Source organism: Petaurus breviceps, unplaced genomic scaffold (genome assembly GCF_028583685.1).
Source record: "Petaurus breviceps papuanus isolate PSGF00001 unplaced genomic scaffold, PetGlider_PUasm1.0 80, whole genome shotgun sequence".
In the NCBI taxonomy this organism is placed as follows: domain Eukaryota; kingdom Metazoa; phylum Chordata; class Mammalia; order Diprotodontia; family Petauridae; genus Petaurus; species Petaurus breviceps.
The window spans coordinates 6,329,946-6,347,158 of record NW_027186540.1 but is presented as its reverse complement, the minus strand read 5'-3'; the positions used below and the strand labels follow the sequence as shown (position 1 = coordinate 6,347,158).

Genomic DNA, 17,213 nt, shown 5'->3' with positions numbered 1-17,213 from the left:
AAACACACACATACACACACTCTCTCTCCCCCTCTCGCTCTTTACCGGGGAGGAATTTTCCCCTACTCAGCACAGTGCTTCTCTGCTCGCGAGCATAATTCAAGACATAACTTTGCCTTGATTGCATATGCTGTCGAGAGGAAATTGAAAGATTAACAATCTCTGAGGCTGCTTTCCCTCGTGCCCCCTCCCTCCCTTTTTAAAGAGAGGAGGGAACACAAAGGAGGGGGCTCTGCTGCTCTCCCGGGTTTTCACCGCCCCCCTCAGGTCTGGGCACTAGTTAGCCTCCCCGCAGCGAGGCAGGCAGAGCCCGACCCACCGCGCTCCCGCTGAACTCGCTCTCCTGCTGTCTGTACGCCAAGGTCCCTGCCTTTCACATGACCTAGCCGCGTCAGGGCCTGGAGGCTCCCCCACCGCACACACACCCCTTCTCCAGCTCTCCTCTCCTCTCCCTCCTCCCCCCCCCCCCCGCCACTCGTCCTCTGGTTCGAAGTGTGTTTTTGTCTGCACGTGAGCTGTTGCGGGAGGAGGAGGAGGAGAAGGAAAAATCAGAATAGGGACTCCCGGAACGTGTGAAGCCCGTGTCAAGGGTGATTGGACAGCAGCTGCTCTTGCATCGCCCAGACAGGCTGTGTCCTGTCTGCCGGTGCCAGTGCCGGTGCCTCCGCGTGAGTTCCTTACCAGGTTGCAAGCTGAGAGGGGGTTACCTCTCTTCTGACCCGCCCCCCCTCCCCGAAGCTGTCGGGATTAGAGATGGCTGTGGTGCACTCTGGATGGCAGCCAGTGTCTGTGTGAGAGACCGTTAGTGGGGACATGGGATGTGGTAGGATTGGAGAGAGAGGAGCAGCTCCTTGCAGAGAGCGCGCGCGGCCACCGGTCCGGGAGAGGGAGAGGAAGGGCCAGGCCTGCATCCTAGCAAACCACGGATTCAGAGCAATGGATGCTGCCTTTTAGGCCGAGGGCCTGCTGGATCGGGATTTAAGGGGATGCTGCTGCCTGTGGATAATTGGGTTAAAATCTGAAGTTGCCCTGCTCCCCGGGAAGTGAGAAGCAAAAAGGTAATGTTTCTTTGTTTTCCAGTAGAGATTGCAGTGAGGTGGCGGATCGTGCAGCAGTTCTCTTTCCGTTGTAGAATGCTGGACTAGTTGTTTTTGTTTTTTAAAGCATAAAATACCATATGTCCTGAAGTCACAAACATTTTGTTTCTCGGAATGTGATTAATTTTTAAAATGTTAACTCCACGTGAGAAATATAACGTTCTCCCTCCTGCCACCCCCTCCCACCTTAAGGCTCATGCAAATCTGAATTTCACACACAAAATAGCTGCAGGCTCAGTTGTGCAGGGTGCTTTTTTTTTTTTTTTACTTCTGTGGAAGTGTCAGAAGAGTGAACAAGAGTCTTATCATCCTTAGTGGGTGAGAGGGGGCAGGGTGGAGACAACTGCAGCCGGCTTCCTGTGACTGCTAAGGATGGACTGTTCTTCTACATTTCAAATGGCTGCTGCAAGTTTCATGCAGAGAAAAGGGGGTACTGCAAAGGTGGGGGAGAAGGAAGGAAAGAGGTTAGAGAGAAGAAAAGAAGAAAGGCTGGAAAACACCTTTGTTTTGTTTGCATCCAGGCAAAATGATTCTTTTGTGGGCAACCCACACCCAAAAAGTTCCTACATATTAAATTTAAAAAAGGCTGCTTAGTCATCTACTTATAAAGCTGTGTGTGCAGTCTGTGTGTATACAGAAACTCATTTCCTTTCTTCATTACCTTGTTAGTGGAGCAACTGCCTAGTAGATTCAAGCATCTTTTGCAAAATTTCCAAGGGAAGGCTGCTCTAAGAATAGATCTGGCAGTCACTTGCTACTATACATACCGGCTCTGAATGATACAACCATGCTGCCTCTCCAGCAAGCCAGCATTCAAAGAAATGTGATCCAGTGCCCTTAAAAGACTCTCCTGACCCCACTATGAATGGATGAGGCTTTTTCATTTTTTATTAATGGAGCATTGAGAGAGAGAAAGCTGCTATTGTTTCTAGCTTATTTAGGTTTGTAGCTTCCCAGATTTTAAACAGAGCTCCACAGAAGATTGGAGCATGCCCATTTTTAAGTCTTAGATTCTCAGTGGTGATGGCCTGGTGGTTCATTTTGGGAATAAATGGCTTTTGCTGTGTTGTCTCATGGTGGGTGGTAGAGGGGATGAATGAGATGGAGGTCTTTTAAGTGCAAGCCCAATGATGCAGGTTTTCCTTACTCACTCTCTAATATTCCTAATCCTCTTGTCTTCCAAAACTGACCTGGTTGTGAGGGAAAGCATCAGTCATGGTGACTACAGGACAGATTGCTAAGTTAACATGCTGAAATCAGCACTAACCCTGAAAAGATGTAGCATGGGTTAAGGTTCTGTAATCTATCCATTGTAGTTAATAAACACCAATTAGGTTTAGGTAAATTTAGAAAATGTAAAACAAAATGTCAAAAAATTAAAATTAAAAAATGCATTTTATTGTCTATAGCTTGTTTTTTTTTAGAATTACCTCAAACTCATTCATTAAAAAAACCTGGTTTTTGGCTCACTGTACATTTGTGTTGATTCATGCTGGGCCAAGAGATAAAAACTGAGAGCAGAAGGGTTCTGATCATGATTCCCAAAGTGTCAGTCATCTCTTGCAGACTGTAATGTGGAGAGAAGAGCCACTTGTGGTGCATTAACTGCTGTTGGCAAATAGAATCATTTTGCTGAGAATGTAGTTTCAGTTTGTTTAAGTACTCAGCATGAATGAGGGTGCTGTGACAAATAGATTTGAAACTATTAGGTCCTGGGTGGTTAAATAGCTACTGTTAATTTAATTGGAGTCAATATTTGGAGACTCATGGAAATCAAAACTGTACTGGCCAACCAGAGTGCATTGGCTACAGATTAGCTTGGAGAGCAAGGCCTAAATTGCAAACTAAGATGTATAGGAAAATTAACCCTTGAAAAAATATAACTTCACGCATTCAATGGCAACAGGTTCAGTATGAATGAATATCAGAAAATCCTATATGATAAATAGTAGATTACTTGTTGTTAACTCTTGCTATATTCTTCTAGAAATTCAACATAAACTTATTTTATCAATGATACCAGCTATTCATACTTATGAATATGTTAACAATATGAATAATATTAACATGATTATAATTAACATTAGTATTAACATAAGTTAATATTATTCATATTGATCTAGGGGGGGGTCTGTTAATTTTAGAATTTATTTCATTATGGCCCAATAAAGTAAGACAAATATCGAGGAAGGCAGAGAAACTGAGGCACTACGAGGTTAAGTAGTTTCCTCATTATATAGTCTGTAACAAAGTCATTCCCATATGAATCGTGTTCAATTGTGTGACTTTATCTTTAAATAAAAGGAAAAGTACCACATGCAGGTGGGGGGTTAGACCTTTTCTAGGGTCCTGGAACTGAGATGAAAGACCATTGAATCAGAAGTGCATGAGCTGTGGAGAAGATTGTAAAAGTAAAAGGGGGAGTAATTGGTATGTGAAAGGGGAAGAGAACAGTGATCCTGTAAGGAAGTTGATGAAATGTCACCTGAGGGAAGTGTATCCGAGTATCTAAGTTTTGTTTTGTTTTGTTTTTTTCAGGAACATGAAATAAAGATAAAGTACTTTCAGAGAAAACTATTACTATAAACTCATGCTCTCATTACTCTTTTTCCTGTAAGAGTGAAAATGTACACTTCTGCCAAATCCCTCACATACATTCTAAGATATGGATTTAGCATGGTATCAGGAATGACTGACTTGGAAATATCTCAGGTCATTTTCAAAATTGAAGGCTTTATTTTCTAAAATAAATTTACGTATTAAAAGGGAAAGTGTAGCTTTTCTAAAATGTCTAGCCTAACATCCCAGGATAAGAGCTGGTATTTGCAAATTCAAAATTCAGAAATACATTTCAAACAACTCTTTTAAGAAGCATATTTAAAAAAAAATTTTTAAAGAAGCATTGAGTCACAAATGACCCTGAGTGTGCTTTAAAAATTCTTTGATATAGATATATTAACATGTATGTGTGTAGATGTGTATGTATATATGTGTGTATGTATATGTGTGTGTATGTTTTTCCAGTTGTTTTTCAGTCCTGTCTAATTCTTCATGACCCCATTTGGGGTTTTCTTGGCAAAGATACTAGAGTGATTTGCCATTTCCTTCCAGCTCAATTTATAGATGAGGAAACTGAGGTCAACAGGTCAAGTGACTTTCCCAGGGTCACATAGCTAGTAACTATCTGAAGCCAGATTTGAATTCAGGAAGAAGAATCTTCCTGACTCTAGGTCTAGTACCACCTAGTTGCCCTGTGTACATGCAGACACACACACACACACACACACACACACACACACTATGTGTGTGTATTGTATATATGCTTGTATATATACATATTAGAGTAGCTAAAAGGTATAGTGGGTAGAGTCAGTTTATATCCAGTCTCAAACACTTAGTAGCACTGTGACCCTGGATGGGTCACTTAACCTCTGTTTGCCTCAGTTTCCTCAACTGTAAAATGGGGATAATAATAGCGTTTATGTCCTAGGGTTGTTTTGAGGATCAAATGAGGTAATATTTGTAAAGCATTTAGCTGAATGACTGGCATGTAGTAAGCGTTATGTAAATTTAAGTTATCATCATCATTTTTACATGCCATTTCCTTCATTAGAATATAATCTCCCTGATGACAGGGAATGTTTCACTTTACCTGACACATAGTAAGTACTAAATGCTTTTTTGAGTGATCACAGGATCATGGACATAGAGCTCAATGGTACCTTAGAGGCCATGTAATCCAACTTCCTCATTCTACAGATGAGAGACTGAAACACAGAAGTTAAGTGACTTGTCCAAGATCACAAAGGTAGTAAGTGACAGGGTCACTGCAGAACAGCTAGGTCCCTATTAGTGTGAATAAAATCTTCTGAAGTGGTGGCATTATTTGTATTCTGTGTATTTCCATTGGCCTAGAACCAATTACTGTATTTTACATGATTACAACTTTGAATAGTTTAAATTTGAGTATTCAGATACTTCAGAGGTTCATTATTCACTCTAACCAGTTACTACTAGGATTCATGATTTTACTGGAAATGGACATTTTTTCTTCCCCTGCGGGTTGTAGCCTTTCTACACACACACACACACACACACACACACACACCACAGTCTATTCTATCATCTTTAACTGGAGAAGAATTGTTAGAATTTATACTCTTCTAGTGGAGCCTTCCAGGGACTGCTAGGTGGTGCAGTGGATAGAGAGAGCCCTGGTCCTGGAGTCAGGAGGACCTGAGTTCAAATCCAATCTCAGACACTAGCCGTGTGAACCTGGGCAAATCACTTAACCCTGTTTACCTCATTTTCCTCATCTGTAAAATAACTGGAGAAAGAACTGGCAGACCAATCCAGTATCTTTACCAAAAAAAAAAACCAAATTGGGTAATGCAGAGTTGGACACCACTGAATCCACTCAACAACAAAGGTGGACCCTTCCACAATCCAGAGTCTCTACACTTTAGTGAGATATCAAAAAACAAATCTCATATTGGAATTCAACCTTAGGTTGTGTTAATAGGAGGCTGCATTAATAAAAAGTTTAGTGCCCAGATCATTGAGCTGCTCAGGAAATGGAAATAACCCCAGAGAACCTGAAACATATCCTTCTCCCTGGCAATCAATTAATGAATAAGGAGGTAAATAAGTAAAGAAATATTGACCTGTTGGGATTATTTCTAATTTTTCCCCTTAAGTTTGACTAGATGTATGTGGTCCTGGCTTTTCAGAGCTACACTCTAAACATGAAAACTCCTAGCCAAACATCTGTTTACAGCAGGTAACTTTCTGCATCAGCATATATCCAGATTATCCAAAATATTTACCCCAGCAGTTTCTTTTAGAAACCAAATCCTTTTCCTCTTTCCTGTGAGATCAGCATCTTCTTTTTTTTTAAGCAATTGGAGTTAAGTAACTTGCTCAAGGTTACACAGCCAGTTATTTCTGGGTGTGGTACTAAATATCTGAGCCCGGATTCGATCCCCAGGTCATCCTGACACAGGGCCAATGCTCTTACTCACTGAGCCACCTGGAGTATCTCAGAAATAGCCTGTCTTTTCATGGTATCACAGTATATTAGTGATAGATTAATTAATGATAATAATAATAATGATAAATACATAGTATTTCTGAAGTACTTTAAAGTTTCTGCTTAACAAATATCTCATTTGATCCTCACAAAAATCCTAGGAGGTAGGTGCTATTATTTTTCCCATTTTACAGATGAGAAAACTGAGGCAGAGGTTAAGTGACTTGTACTTGTTACATGTCTGAGAACTGTATTGTCAGGTCTTCCTGACTCCAAGTCCAGTACTCTATCCATTGAACCACACAGGTGCCAGGAAGAGATCTGAAAAATCATGTAGGCTCAGTGCATTTATTTTACAGGTGAGGAAGGTCACAAGGCTAGTTAATGTCAGAAGTAGGACTAGAATCCAGCTTTCATGGTTTCCAATCTAATAATATCTTTGCTATTATCTAGTTGTGTGTTCTCTGCTGGCAGTCTCATTCCCCTCTCCCCCCCCCCAAAAAAAAAACCCCACCAACCTTTTTTGAAGGTTAAAGGAACTTGGGAGATTTAGCCTGTAGGAGAAAAGACAATGTGATATATGATTGTTGTGTTCAAATAGTTAAAAAGGATGTCATATGGAAAAGGGATTAGATAGACTTTGTCTGCTTGAGCCCAAAGGAACAAATAGGTGGAAATTGCAGGGAAAAAGGCGTTGGCTCAAAATGAGAAAGAACTCATCTGTAAGGCATGTTCAAATATAGAACAGGCTCAAAAGTTCCTGAGTTCCCCATCACCGAGGACTTTCAAGCAAAAATCAAAGCACCATTTCTCAGATGTGATTCATGCTTTGAGTGGGGATAGCCTTTGGGATCCTTCCCAACTTTGCAATTCTGAAATTTTACAACCCTATTTTCACATAACAATGGAATTATGGCTGCTATTATTAAAGTTTATTATTTGTGTTTTGTATGAATGTATTACTTTTACTGGTATCAGCAGTTATTTGTCCCCTGAAAAAGAAATCACTACTTTTAAAGCACATTTTTTCAATTAATAAGCTCTTATTTTTCTCTACACTCTCCTCCCAAATGAGAATTGGAAGCTAAGGGAATATGCATCAATTGGGGAATGGCTGAACAAATTATCACATGTTAATGTAATGGAAGACTATTGTACTGTAAGAAAAGAAGAGAAAGTTTCAGAGACACCTAGGAAGATTTCTATGAACTGATGGAAGAGTGAAGGGAAAATAATTAAAACAGTAATAATCACATTGTGAAGACAGCTTTGAGAGACTTAACAACTCTAATCAATGAAATGACCAACTATGAAATTATTGTTTCTTTGTAGATGTTAAGTCTTGTTATAGAAGTGATAATGAGAATAAAGGAGATTTGTCTGGGGCTCAGCTCACTGACTTTTTATTACCACCAAATAATTATGAAAAAGCGCACCTAGATGGTGCAGCGGATAGAGTGCCAGGTCTCAAGTCAGGCAGACTCATCTATCTGAGCTTACATCTTGCCTTAGACTACTAGTTGTGTGACCCTAGGCAAGTCACTTAACCCTGTTTGCTTTAGTTTCCTCATCTATAAAATGAACTGGAGAAGTAAATGGCAAGCCACTCTAGTATCTTTGTCAAGAAGACCCCAAATGGGGTCCCAAAGAGTTGGGTATGACTGAAGACAACTCAACAATACTTTTTTTTAATGGAAGGATGACAAAAGGCACTGACTGGTTACCCATATCCCAGACCTATCAGCATCCCTGACTCTAGTTCTTAGATGTAGATGGCAGATTCTAGATGTCCAACACAACCAAATCTCTCAATTTTACATCCTTATTATTTTTTTAATTTTCAAATCAGAATCCTAGCCTCTGAAGGAAGTAACTTTGCAGAGATATCCAGTCTAAATGTGCCTATCTCTTTGTCTGCTTAGGCCCAAATGAACAAATAGGTAGAAATTGTCTAATGTCTAAAATGCCTAAAACACTTATTTTCACATGGTCCTTCCCACATAGCTGACAATGTTCACATACTTATTCTTTTGTCTGCCTTTTATTGAAATGTATATGCTATTCCATAGTCAGAATATTTTGTGTTCATGTGCCTAGCTATAATGCCTAATGACTAACCTTTTATAACACTTTAAGCTTTGCAAAATACCTTACATATGTCATCTCATAACAACCTTGTGAAGAAAGTGCTATTATTATCCCTCTTTTACAGATGAGGAAACTGAGCTTGAGGGAAGTTAGGTGACTTGTCTAGGACAACATAGCAAGTTAGGAGTAAAGCAGGATCGAAGTGAGGTCCCCCTAACCCCAAGTCTAGCTCTCTGTCTTCTTTGCCATTTAGCTGCTTCAGAGTATGCACTCAATAGTGAATGAATTAATTATTTCTTTAATCTTTTAGGTAATCATTGTGCCAGTTATATGAAAAAGCACATCATTAAATTATATATGCTTATTATTAAAACTGAAGAAATCAGTGTTTAAAGCTTCAGGATAATGTATCTGTCTGGCTCCCTTTCCTTAGTCTGCACTGATGTACTGACTTCTCTTTGTCAGGGAGCAGCAGATCAGCAGCCTCAGAATGAACCATTTTGGCATGTGTGGGTAGCACCAACACCTCTTAACAATGGTTTTTATCCCAGATGCCCAAAAACAGTACTCGAGGATTTAAACATTCATTTTCCATTAGAATCAACTTGTTCTTTTCGAGATTGATTTCTCTTTTGTGACTCATGATTGTCCTTTCCTTTTGATAGGAGGGGGAAAAAGTGTATGAAATGGGGAGTTAGATTGATAATTCATGACAGGAAATGGTAATGATAATATTTTAGTTGCCAGACCAGGCCATTATTAACCATTAAAATACATAAACACTGTAGTTTTTAATTTGATTTGATATTTATTAAATGTGTACTATTTGCAACACTCTGTATTACGCACTTGGAGAGAAACAAAGATAATTAGACAGGCTATGACTTTGAAGAAGTAAGCCAGTAGGAACTTTGCCAAGCCATTCCAAATCAAGCTATTTGGATTGGGGAAAGTGTACCTAGTTTTTTTGCATGTTGTCTTCCCAATTAGAATGTGAGTTCCTTGGAGGCAATGACTGTTTTTGCATGTCTTTATAGCCTCAGAGCTTAACACAGTGCCTGGTATTTGGATGGTGCTTAATACATGTATGTTGATTGACTAACTGAGGTACTAGCTCTACCCCTGCTAGACATTTTAATGTCTGTCTTTTTTACTAGCATCATGTGTTTATTTCTTGATTGTACTGGAAAGCTGAAGGAGTAGAGGATGGAATGCAAACCATAGGGTTGACATGGACCAAAGAGGAAGAGGAGGAAGGATGAGGAGAAAGGGGAAGGTAATTGGGATAGAATGATAATTTACTTTTATGTGCTGCTTTAAAATGTACAAAGCATTCTAAAAATATTCTCTCTTTCAATCCACACAATAATCCTATAAGATAGGTATATGGATAATTCTCCCCTTTTTACAGATAGAGAAACTGAAGCATGGGAGTTGAGTTTTCCAGTGTCACACAGTAAATGATTGATTCAGAGTGAATGAATGAAAAGGCATTTTAAAAAAATATATTTATTTATTTTTAGTTTTCAACAATCACTTTTGTAAGATTTTGAGTTCTAAATTTTCCTCCTTCCTCCACCCCAAGACACCATGCAATCTGATTAAGCTATACATGTAAAATAATATTAAACATATTTCCACATTAGTCATGTTGTGAAAGAAGAATCAGAACCAAAGGGAAAAACCATGAGAAAGAAAAAAACAACAAAAAAGATAAAATAGTATGCTTTGATCTGCATCCAGACTCCATAGTTCTTTCTCTGGATGTAGATGACATTTTCTATCATGAGTCTTTTGGAATTGTCTTAGATCATTGCATTGCTGAGAAGAGATAAGTCTACCAAAGTTGGTCATTGAATAATATTACTGTTACTATGAATAATGTTCTTCTGCTTCTGCTTACTTCACTCAACATCAGTTCATGTACATCTTTTGAGGTTTTTTCTGAAATCTGTCTGCTCATCCTTTCTTACAGAGCAACAGTATTCCATTACATTCATATACCACAACTTGTTCAGCCATTCCCCAATTGATGGGCATTCCCTTAATTTCCAATTCTTTGCCACCACAAAAAGAACTGCTGTAAATATTGAAAAAAAAAATTAAGTATTTACTATATACAAAGCACTTTGCTAGGTACTGGAGATACAAATAAAAAAGCAAGGTAGTCCTTGTTCCAAGGAGCTCACATTCTAATAGGGAGACAACACATATCTATAGGTTTGAGCAACAGGTGAGATGGAAAAGTCTTATGGTCATTAGAATGCAGCAGCAAAGGAGAAGGTAATGTAGTTCAAATGGTAATGTAGTTCTTTAATTTCATTTCAATTGATCAAATCACATCCATTTCTGATGCTGAACTATGTGACAGTGTCAAGGAATTTGGTAGTAACAACTTTGTTAGCTGTTTGCTCAAGAGGCAAGGGCAATGACATATGGAGAAACAGTTGCCAGCTCACATCTCCATAAAGGTTGCTTTCTGAGACAATGGCTTTGGGACCCAGGCTGGAAGCAGATTCCATTTGGGATGGTGGTGGGAGGAATTGTTGCCATGCCCAGGGATCTTGGGCTTACTTGCCCAACAGTGACAGTTGATGTTGGTGGTAGCAAGGAAAGTGGGTCCCCTCTATACAGTAATTGCTCTGTTCAGTGATAACTGAAGAGCCCAGGCTGGGATCAGAGCTGGTGGTCATTGGGGGCACTACTATTCCCAAGGCTCTTGGTTTCAGTTTGATGGGCTATTTCCATTGGTATATGAATAGTAGGTGGTCATAGAGATGACAGTGCTAGCTTGACTTGCCTGGTATGTGACCTTTTTTTTCTCTGCCTTTGGTAAGGAAGGCTGACCCCACCTCCACAAGAATTGCATTCCTAGATGATGGTTGTGGAGACCAAACTAGAATGAGGACCAGTGGTCTTGGGTGGGGGAGGAAGAAGCTGTCATTCCCAAGGATCTGTCCAAGCTCATGTTCATTGTTTCCATGATACTTTCTATCCATCTCATCCTCTGCCATCTCCTTTTCCTTTTTGCCTTCAGTCTTTTGTTTTTTGTTTTTGGGTTGTTTTTTTTTTTTTGCTTTTTTTTGGAGGGCAGGGCAATTGGGGCTAAGTTACTTGCCCAAGATCACCCAGCTAGTAAATGTTAAGTGTCTGAGGCCAGATTTGAACTCAGGTCCTCCTGACTCCAGGGCCGGTACTCTATTCACTGCGTCACCTAACCCCCTTCCTTCAGTCTTTCCCAGACTCAGGGTCTTCTCCAATGAGTTCCATCATCTCATTATATGGCCAAAATATTTAAGCTTCAGTATTTGTCCTTCCAATGAATATCCTGAATTAATTTAAGTATTGATTGATTTGATCCCCTTGCTGTCCAAAGAACTCTCAAAAATCTTTTCCAGTGCCACAGTTCAAAAGTGTTGATTCTGCAGCATTCAGCTTTCCTCTTAGCCCAGCTCAGCCATACATATATTACTGCTGGAAAAACCATAGCTTTGACTATATAGAGGACCTTTGTCAGCAAGGTGATGCTTCTATTTTTTAGTATGTTGTCCAGATTTGCCATAGCTTTCCCTCCAGGAAGTGAGCATCTTTTAATTTCATGGCTATAGTCACCATCTGCAGTGATCTTTTAGTCCAAGAACATAAATATGATAAATAAATAAAATATATGACCTTTCCATCTTGGGTAGCCTTGTATGGCATAATGCATAGTTTCATTGAACTATGCAAGCCCCAGAGCCAGGACAAGGCAGTGATCTGGAAGGTTCTTCCTGAAGACTGGACTCCAGAATTTTAGGAAGGAACATTCTTGAACATGTCTGGAGGAGAATCATTAGTATTGGTGAAGAAACTGTATAGCATGGTTTTGTGTAGACTGAACTTGGAACTGGAGATTTTGACCTAGAAAAGAGAATACATGAGAGGTGGGGAAACATACTATCTGCCTTCAAGTATTTAATAGTCTATCATATAGGAAAGGGATTAGATTGGTTCCAGTTGGCATCTGAAGCAGACCTAGAAACAATGTGCAGACACTGCAAAGAAGCCTATTTCATTTTAATGTAAGTCCTAACTGTTTGAGTTGAGCACAAATGGAATAGAATGTCTCAGGGAGTAGTGAGTTCACCATCACTGGGTTCTTCAGGTGTGGGCTAGAGAATCACTTATCAAAGCTGCTTTAAATGAGAAAAGTCACTTTAACTACCTCCACTTAATAGGAAATTCAGCCATTTTCAGCAAAACAGAGTAAGGAGAAGCACAGCTGGCTTTTGAGCATACAGAGTTTAGTAGCAAGATGCATGTAATAAATATCTATGTGATTATTAATTGGTAAGAAAATGATATAAACTGGCCTCTTATAGCACTTTATAGTTTGCAAAGTGTTTTATATACATAACCTAATTTTTGACTCAGAGCATCTCTATAAGGTGGGTACAACAAGTACAACCCCTATTTTTCAGCTAAGAGTTACATGATTTTCCACTGGTCACATCAGTGATATCAGAGGCAGGATTCACAGGCTTTGTAAAGGAGGGGTCATAATGTTGGATTTGAAGAATGGAGAAGAGTTCATTCTCAGTGTGGGGGATGGCATGAGCAAAGGCAAGAGAGGATAGAATGAGAATGGGGATGGAAAGTAGTCCATTTTGGGCAGTGGAGAGCCCCTATGAATTTAGTGGCTAGCTATCAGTACCATCTTAAGAAGATGACTTGGCCACAGGTTTTAAAGGAGATGATTTCTGAAGTCTCTTCCAAGTCTGAGATACTGTAATTTTCCAGGCAACATTAGGTTTTTAGAGTATACTATGCACTATTAATAGTTTGTGTTGTCTCTAGGAGTATTATAAAAAGGCCTTACAAGTTTAAATTAATTGAATTTAAGATGGAAGTAGTCTTTTCAAACTCTTCATTTTATAGATGAGAAATCTGAGACCCAGAGAAATAAGTGACTTATCTAAGGTCAAACTACTAGTTCAGGGCAGAACCAGGATTAGAATGCAGCCCACTTAGCTTGAAGTCCAGTGTTCTTCTCATTATGCAAGGTCACAACTTGGAAAATACTGGACTTTTTAGTTATTTGGTAGGGTAATTAGACAATATGCCATGTTTAATTTTTTATTGTTTTCTAACCCTTTCCCTACCACTGGTTAGAACTAATTTTTCTTTGAAATTTAGAATCTAGGAAAGTTGGAAGAATATTGTTACACCTTTGTATAAAATATATAGCTTTCCTTTGAAAACACAAATATAGAACTGGAAGAAACAGAGGTCATCTATTCCGATGGTATCAAATTCAAATAGAAATGCAGGCTGCATATTAACATTTTGGAAAACCACAAATAAGCATTATCTACGTTGTATTTTTTTTTATTTTGTTAAACATTTCCCAATTGCATTTTATTCTGGTTGGCCAGGAGTTCTGTGTCCCTTTCCTTAGTAACTTGGTTGGCTCCAAGTTTGAAACCTCTGATCTAATCCTTTTCGTTTTACAGATGAAGAAACTAGGACATAGAAAAGCTAAATAACTTCTCCTAGATCACACCAGTAATAAACAGCAAAGTAGAATTCAGAAGCCCAACCAAGAAATACTTGAAGAAATATAATTAATTTCACACAGTGTGAATGGCAGAAGAGAGATAGGTATCTGTTTACTCGAGTGGTACTCTGAGATTCTTTACTGCATCGAATAGTTCTTGATATTAAGTTCTTTCATGGGTGTATCAATCGACCTAAAAAAAACCCCTACCTTTTGGGGTAGATAATGTTAGGATCCGTATAGGGACAAGAGTGGGAAAGAAATTCTAAGATCAAAAAGAACTCAAAGCAACAAAGTTATTTCACATGTGTGTATACGTATGTGTATGTGTACATATGATTACATACATTTTATCTTTGTCATATATCAGTAATATACGCACCTTCATCAATAGATAGATAAACTCACAATGCTAGTGGTATCCAGTATGGCCTAGCAGAGTGATGTTATTGTTTGTCCTTCTCAAAGGCCCATGACATCAGGGAGGTGATGCTATGAAGTAAGTGAATTGGATTTGAGTGAGGGAGGTCTGTGCAAAGTCACCAACCTCACCTTCTCCTCCGGAGCCATCTGGGTTCAGTGGCAAGATATTGATCAGGAGGATTGGAGATGGCCCTGGCCTTTTTAAGCTAAGGTCTTTAATGGTCTCAGTTTGGCTGAGACAAGGCCCATTCAGTGATTTAGGCTAGGTAAGAAATGAGACTGAGAAGGGCCTATTTTACCTAGTTTGAAAAAAAAATCAATCTGGGAGGAAAAGACCCTCAAGGTTTCCGACCCAAACAGAAACAATTGCTATTTACATTCACTCTGAGACAATCTGGGTCTTAACAGTGACCTAATTGGGCTTGGCCTGGGACTTATTGTTGGCCAATCTATGAGAATCCAAGTGATTTTGATTTAAGGGCCCAGTCCTTAAGAAAAGAAAAAAGTTTCAGTGATCAAAATTGACATTCCTTTGGGCAGAGCACCCCCTGGTAAGGGGGTGACAAGATACTAAGCTTAGAGTAAAGAAGACTTTGTTTCAAATATTGTGTCTGATATTTACTAGTTAGTTATATAAACATGGATGAGGCACTTATCATCTAAGCCTCAGTTTCCTCCTCTGTAAAATGGGTACAATACTTTTACTACCTTCCTTGTAGGGTGATTGTGAGGATCAAATAAGAAAACTTATGTAAAATACTGCACAAACCTTAAAACACTATATATACACATATATATGTCAGTTATTATTATACTTATCACTATGTTGCCTGCCACCTGCTTCCAGGTTTCAACACTGTAGTCTGTGAGGGAAATGTTTCCTTGTCCGGCCTTAACCTCTCCCTGGATCTCCACCTTCACATCTCCAATTGCCTATTGAACTAGACACCCTGTAGATGTCTCACACTTCACTTGTCCAAAACTAAACTCATGATCTTTATCTAGCCCATACCAAACTGCCCTCTTACTGACGAAGGCACCACCTTCCACCTCATCACTCAGGCTGAAACCCTCTCTGTTACCACCGAAATCCAATCTGTTGCCAAGTTCTGTTGATTTTACCTTCACAACCTTTTGTACATGGCCGCTTTCCTTTAACACCACATCCACCTTGGCCCAGACCATCATCACCTCGCTCCTGGACCATGGCAATACCTTGCTGGTTGTTCTCTCTTCCTGAAGTCTCTCCCCTCTCTGATCAATACTCTACTCAACTGTCCAATTAGTCTTCCTAAAATAAAGGTTGGAACACATCGTTCCCTTTATTCCCAAAACTCTCCTGGCTCACTGTCACCTCCAAGACAAAATATAAAATCCTGTTTGGCATACAAAGCCCATCAAATCCCGGCCCCCTTCTTACCTTTCCAGTCTTCTTACACTTTGCCCCACCATGATTTTAGATATTGTAAAGTATTTAGCACAGTATCTGGCACATAGTAGGTATTTAATAGTGTACTTGCTTCCTTCCCCTTCTCTTCCCTTCCGTGTACTCTGTAATGCAGAGACTTTGGCCTCCTTGCTGTTCCTGGCCCCTAAAACTCCCTTTCCTTACTGCAAATCATTTTCACTAGCGCAAGTCTCAGCTAAAATTCCACCTTTTCCTAGAAGCCTTTCCGGATTCCCCTTCATTCTAATGTATTCCCTCTGCTCGTTATCTCTAATCTGTCTTGTGTATAGCTTGCTCATACATAGTTTTTTCATGTTGTCTCCCCCATTAGATTGTGAGCTCATTGAAAGCTGAAACTGCTTTTTTCCTTTCTTTGTATCTCCAGAGCTTTGCACGGTGCCTGGCACATAGTAGATGCTTAATCAATTTCTGTTGAATGATTGATTCACTATATCATAATATTTTCATAAGCATTTTCCCATGATACCCACAGATATCAATTAGGAAATATTTCATTTACTTGACATTTGTTTATATTTTACTCCTTGCCTTTGCTGTGGTCCTCCTCCTCCCCATGATTATCACCAAGCTATTTACTTGTGGAAGCACCTACTTACAAATAGAGATAGACAGATTATTATTCAGAGCTGACTCTTCTGTGAAGATAAATTAGGCACAGTTCCTGCCCTCATGAAACTTACAGACTAGTAGAAGGAGTTTGCCATAATTGATGATTTTTCAGTTACTGTTTTTCAGTCACCGCTGACTCTGTTACCCCATTTGGGGTTTCCTTGCTGAAGATACTTGGGTGGTTTGCCATTTCCTTTTCCAACTCATTTTACACAAGGAAACTGAGGCAAACAGGGTTAATGACTTGCCCAGGGCCATGACACTAGTAAGTGTCTGAGGCTGGATTTGAACTCAGAAGATGAGTCTTGCTGCCTCCAGGTCTGGCACTCTATTTACCATACCACCTTGTTACCCTTCATCTTTCATAGCCTTCATCCTTCCCTGCAATTCTATAGCAATGCTTTTTCCTTTCCAAACTCTATTTCTTCAGAAGATGCCATAAATTGTGGTGTCTTGCTTCATTTCTTACTTCGCATTTCCTTGGGATTATTCCATTCTCCCATCTAAGTGTATATAAGTCAATCCATTTAGACTCCGCAAATACTTATTAAATATATACTTTGCAAAGGGCACTGTACTATGTGCCAGGGATACAAAGATGAAATCAGACATAATCTCAGTCCTCAAGATATTGCAGTTTTAGAGGACAGAGAGGATGTGTGCATCTATAACTGTAATATAAAGTAGATAACGTGAGTACCATGAAGTTCACACATAATACTCTAAGAAATTGCAAGGAAGTCAGATCACTGCCAGCTAGATGTATCAGGGAAATCTTCAAGGAAGGGGTGATGCATGAGTTGAGTCTTGACAGAAGGAAAATATTTCAACACAAAGAGATGGGGATGGGCTTAGATGTCAATCTTCAACATGGAGAACTGTTTGAACAAGAGCATGGTACCAAAAGATGACAAGATCAGAATACGAGTGAGGGAAAAAAAAGGGCATGAGGAATACTCCTAT

The 17,213-nt window shown here is 39.4% G+C and overlaps 1 protein-coding gene across 6 annotated transcripts in view; it reads left to right on the top strand.

Moving 5' to 3' along the window:
• Nucleotides 1-17,213, top strand: part of LOC138176002 (FERM domain-containing protein 4A) — a 416,847-nt gene that overhangs the window by 115,912 nt on the left and 283,722 nt on the right. The window contains exon 1 of one of the 6 annotated variants that reach the window (XM_069106686.1): nucleotides 155-1,058. The exons of the other annotated variants lie outside the window; for them this stretch is intronic. The gene's annotated coding sequence lies outside the window, so the exon portion shown is untranslated. Of the gene's footprint in view, nucleotides 1-154; nucleotides 1,059-17,213 lie in introns of those variants that run through there. 6 annotated transcript variants of the gene reach the window in all.